Source organism: Nipponia nippon, unplaced genomic scaffold (genome assembly GCF_047370975.1).
Source record: "Nipponia nippon isolate SJK-2023a ecotype South Korea unplaced genomic scaffold, ASM4737097v1 scaffold_3, whole genome shotgun sequence".
Taxonomy (NCBI): Eukaryota; Metazoa; Chordata; class Aves; order Pelecaniformes; family Threskiornithidae; genus Nipponia; species Nipponia nippon.
This window is the reverse complement of record NW_028262347.1, coordinates 60,773,802-60,779,801: the sequence shown is the minus strand read 5'-3', so window position 1 is coordinate 60,779,801 and position 6,000 is coordinate 60,773,802.

Below are 6,000 nucleotides of genomic sequence, written 5' to 3'. Positions count from 1 at the left end.
AAGCTGAGAAGCCCCGTGTCCATGTGTGACCCAACCCTGGCTGCCGTCACCACATGCACATAAAATGCTTGAAATGTCTCTTTTAAGTGTCTTCATCAGCTGCATCTCTATTTGGAAACTACGAGCCAAAAACCTGTGCCTTTAACCTTGTCTGGTCTTAGCCCCTTACTTTTCTCTTCTTTCCTAGGGATAGATTTGCCCTGTCATATTTTGTATTCCCAGCCTGCCAAAGAGGCTGACCCCCAGAGCAGACAGCAAGGCCAGCGCTGCCCTGGCACTCTCACAGGGCTACTCCTGCCGGAGCCGCCTGAACAAAACACCATTTGAGACTGGCTCTGGCGGCCCATGACTCCCTACGGGGATCTCTTCCATTTCTGAGAAAAATCTGGCAAATTTTTGCTTTTTCCATCTTGACGTTTGTGACTGTTCCCACATGAGAAGGGGTAAATCGTGGACTGAACGAGTCGGGTCCCACAGGCTCCCAGCAGAGTGCTGAAGACCAGACACCTTTCCCTCGAGAAGTTTTATGGATGTTGCATAATTTGTGGGTTGATAATCAGTGACTAACTCCTGCCATGTTAATCTACTTTTGCTCTCCTCTCTGTGTGCCTACTGTCTGGGAAATCAAGCTCAGGGAAAGAGCATTACAAATAAGGTAAAAATTGTGCTCAGGTAGTTCTTGGAAGGGAACGTTGCTCAGATGACTTTTCTAATTATTGACATGAACATCTCTAGTGGCTCCAGGAGTATCAGTTGTCTGAAAGGGAGTGCTTACTGAGAAGTGTTTTGTTTATTAGGTAACGTTTTGAAAGAAAAGCACCAGTTTTAGGAGAATACCTGACTGGATGGAGACTTGTTCCGGCAGTGCTGAACTGCATCTTCACATGGGGACAACAATGGCCTCAGGAGGATACTGGTCTACCATGAGACCAGTTGTACTTGTCATGGCACCTATGCCCAGGAGAGGGTGGGATTTAACACAGCCTTCTCACTTCAGTTATCTTGCTGAAAAATATAGGCATTTCCCCGGTTTTGTGACTCCCAGAGGCTTTGCAAAAGGAGTGAAGGCTCAGGCCAGAGCTGCAGGTGGCACTTTGGGTTGAGGTGTCCAACAGTCATTGCAGTATCCACCACCTTTTCTAGCTTCGGGCACTCACCATCTCCCACATTTATCGTATAAACCCATGTAATTTAGATTCAGATTTCTTCCTGATACTGCTTTTCAAGGCCTCTTGATAAACCTTTCTGCAATCAGCTTGCTTTTATTTGAGTGACTGACTCTGTCGTCAGCGGTAGATACTTTGTTCCCTTGGATCTCGTAGGGGAGCTCAGCTTTCTGGCCCAGCATCTACATCCAGTGTGTCCATCCCCACCCCAAAATTCAGGAACTACCGTAATGCTGTAGCGCTCCTGCAGCACTGCCATCAGCAGGAAGGCCAAACTCAGACCCACCTTTTCTAATGCGCAGCCCTCTGCCACATCTTTTTATTAGCTGTAGCACTGCAGTAAGGACCATCTCAGGTCTTCATGTGCACCTTTACACTGCTTAGCTTGCCTGAAAAGAGAGATTTTAGAATATCTTTGCCCTGGGGCAGCCAGGATTTAGTCTGCAAGCTCCTGCTGCAGTCTCCACTTTCTGAGAGGCTGCAGGCCTGCCACATCCTTAGAGGCTGCCAGAGCATAGCACAGTTCATTTGAATTTGAATAAAGTACTGAACTTTATTTTGAGCCCTAAAATTCAAATCAGAGTGCGATGAACACATGCCTGGAGGATGTGAATTTTAAAAAGAGCCACTGAGCTCTTTTTTAGAGCTGCCCATGTTTCCCATCTCTCTGGTTTTATGATCTGGAGAGCAAACGCTGAAAAAAAAGCCTCTGCATTGAAACATTTCCTGGAACATGGACCTCACTGAAAGATTTTCACTGACGTTTTTCTGTGAGAGGGAAAAAGTGGCTCCTTAGGCACTATATCCTTGTTTCTTTTTCATCAGAGTAAAATTTTGGTTAATACAGAGGGGCTACCCTAACTGTCTTTTAGGGAAAAAAAAAAAAAAAAAGAAAAAGAAAAAAGGAAAAAAATTAACTAAAACACTGAAGTTTAATCCCAACTCAGATTTTGGCAATTTGGGCAGAGTTATGTTGTTTTGGAAACACGGATAAAACTGAAAGTTATCTCAAAGTTTGCTATAGGAAAATGGCTGCCACATTTAGTGGGTCTAGCAAAAAATCCTCAATAGTTTGTTAGAGAGAGAGAAAAACAGCCAGCCTGTCCCTGGAGTTATACAGGGCTCCAAATTGGCAAGACTCACCAGGTAATCCTTTTTCAGCAGAGGCTTGCAGAGGAACTATCAAGCCAATCCAAGAATAATAAAAACGTTAATTACAGGCTTTCTCTCCCTACAGAACACATGGATTTTAATGCCTCTTGCAGGGATTTGTCATACATGAGAATGTGGTATATTTTTTTACTGCTCCTTCTTGCTCTTTTACTCATGAAATACTGGAGTTTTCCAAACATGATGCTCCACTCTCAAAGACTAAATCCTTAGCTGGTAGAAAATGGGATAATGCAGCTAATTCCCTCTGCAGCTATACTGATTTGCACGAGCTGCAGATCAGCCTGTTATACTACCTAGGCACAGAGTGGAGCTGCTTGAATTCTTTATTCTTGTTTGATTTCAGTTTCAAAAATAAAACTGTCTTACAAAGTGCATGTTTACAAATGAGTCAAAACCCATTACACTGAAACTATTTAATTGTAAGCAGGTTAGATCAGCTTTCTTGCGATAAGAGCTTCTGATATTGGTGTCTCTTTTTTGTGCAGGCTTAAAACTTTACTTGCAAAATCTCCTTGTATTCCTTTGAACTCCCTTGGGAGATTAAAAAAAAAAATACTCCAGTTAACACTCCCTCATTTCATTTTTAAAGGTCATGCTTAGAGCTGGCAGTTGTTATAGGAGCTGTCCTCTGTAAAGAAAAGTCTCAACTAGCCAGGCACAGACTTAACCTCACCATCGAAAAACTAACATTGTCACTAGGATATGGAGAAACCATGGTGAAGAACTAGCAACAGCTAGACCACGGCAGAATGAGCAGTCGGCATCTGCTCGGTGGGCCTTTATCATGCAGTGTTGTATGTACGATTCAAAATGCACAGAACGATTGTTGAAATGATGTAGACAAATTGACTCAAATTAGTTTAGCATGGGCCATGCAAAGTTTAAGCTTGTTGAGCCCAGACACATAGCAACAGCCGCCGCCGTACTTGGGAAGACGGCGCGTTCGAAGGACTAGCAGAAAAGCGGTATTCCAGCCCACGGTCGTGGGGTTTGCTTTTGTGCCTGCCTGCTTCTTTTCTTTTAATTTTGCCTGGCTCTAGAAAGTCTTGGCAGAAGCAATCCTTGCTGAAGACTACACTAGCACTGATAATTTTATAGAAGTACTTGTGAGCTTTAATGTCATTTTATACTTCCTTAATCTTTTGACTGTTGCTTAATGACAAACAAATCCCCAAAGAACTGGGGGGAAAAAAGATTAAAAGGATTTTGAGATTGTGTTCTCTGCTTTCAGTCAAACTGTCCCAAATCCTGCCAACACAATTCTCCAGTGCCCTATGACACCCCTCCCCAGACCACCAGGAGTGAGTTTCTTATTGTATTTACAGTAATCTAATTACAACAGTTCTTCAATTCACAGCCAGCTTTGGTATACAGACTTTAGCAAGAACTCTCCTCTCAGTGCAGATTGCAAACTTTAATCTTTTAAACTAACACACCCACAGAAGCCCCCCCCCAAAAAAGTTCAGAAATGCCTGTGTAAGCTACTAAGATGTGTTCCCCCTCCCAAGCCCGCCAACGCTTCTCTCATCTTTTTGTTAAGTTTTCTTTTGTGCCAATTTACTGCCGAAAGGTAATACGAGAGTTCCTAAGAGATAATATTCTGTGAGGTTATAAAATGATGGTAAAAACAGGTTGCCTGCCAGAAAATTATTTTTAAAAGATATTTTTCTAAATATGTATAGTTCCTTTAATTTTTTTTTAACATCTCTCTGTATTTCAGCAGTTGAAGAAGCAGCTACGTAGAGGAAATAAAGACTGAATATTTCACTTAAAAATGAAATACAGTCTCAGCTTTAAATTGTCATTGCCCAAAATCATTTGATGCAAATCTTAAAGCTCATTAACTTTATTTAGAAGAATCAGATGACAAAAGTAGATGGAGTTTGTACATAATAAAAAAGTCAAGAAAATGAAGACAGAAAAGTTTGTTTTATACGAAGCAAAATATAAAACAAAAGTAGAATCCACAAGGAATTAGCAAATCTGGACATTCCTAGTGTGTCATTGCAGCCATCTAGCTATATACACAAGTATTGCACTATTCAGTTTCATTTCCATCACAGGTTTTCCACTTAGAGCTTTTACAATAATACTGGGTTTACCAATACACATCTTCGGGAGGTTTGAGAGAGCTTTTCCCTTCTTCCAGTCTGGCATTTGACTCTCTGAGCTGTGCTCGCATAAAGTCTAATCTCGAACTCACTAAAGTTAATAAAATCTCCACTCCCAAAGACATCAGGAATAATTTAGGTCCAATATTACTATAAAACTTAGGTCTCCCCCATTACCGTGTCCTTTAGAAGATGTATAGAAGGCAGAAGTACATGTATGCTCATATTTCATTTACAAGTATTTCAAATCCTCCGTTTGGCTGTTGGTATCTGTTTGGTTGGTTTCTCTGAGGCTCATCAATCATTTTGCTTTCTCGTATGTACCAGCGTTCCTTGTCATGTCAGAATTGTTTTAATACTTAATTCCTCCTGTTGCGATTCATTGCTATGCAAGGTGAAATGAGCTGGACAGTCAAAGCTCAGCTATTTCCTACTGTTCTCTGTGAACCTTGAAAAACTGGGACCATAGCAGTATCTTTTCTGGTCTTACGTTCACTCTTGAAAAACCACTTCTAGTGCACCTCTGTGCTGTTTCCCTCTCAGCAAACTGGCCACGGTGACACTTGATAAATGAAGCAATTATTCAGTTCGTAAAATCTTTAGGTTTCTAGATAATGTGCATGCACTGCTCAATCCAAAGAACTCAGCATAATGAAATGGCTTTGAAAAGGTAATATTAAAAAGTTAAGAGACAGCAGCTGCTTGGAAACCTCCCAACTTTCACCAAAGTGTTTTGGAAAAGACAGACTGTATGTAGTAGTTTACTTCCGTGAGATCTAATGTAAATTTTAATCTCTGGGATAAAATATCTAATCCTCACAGTCCAGTAATTTATCAGGTTGGACAACGTACAGGAAATACTCCTACCCTTATAAAAGCAAAGTTCTTTACCGATTTGGGAGATATTCTCGGGTGAGGGACTCGGTCTCCCCTAGTAAAGGGAAACCATGTTGTGCTGCTGCAAAGGGAGGTGTGGAGCAGGGACGCCCGAAGTGTACGAATGCCATCTGCTGGCTTGATTAAAAAATATGACCCTCCAGCATCTGCTGCTGCTATCTTTGAAGATGGATTGTGGCAGGCCAGATCTCATTCCATGTATTGGCATGAGCCAGTCACATTATTCCATATCTAAACTCATGTCAACAGAAGAAGAATCAAGCTGAGAGTATGTAAGACAAACCTGCCTTAATGTGTATGTCTGTGCTCGAGCATTAGGTTTGTTTAATGCCTTATGTCATCAGGGCTTAGTTAGATTAGGAATAAAAAGCATCTGTGCTTGCAGTTTTGCTGGATATCATCTTTAGATGTACTAATCCTTACATAAGTTTATACCCATTAGGCTATTCTTTTATTGATTTACATGCAATGCTGCACGGAAAGGGTTTTGCACAGCAAAGCCAGCTTTAGCCCAGGTGATTTCACCTCTCTGGGTTCATAACCAGCCTTCCTTTTCAGGGCAACAACGCGGCTTGCTCCAGAAGGGAATCTGGAGAGACTGAGCTGGCCGGGAGGGCCTGGGGGTGAAAAAGCAACGCAACCAGGCATGGAGA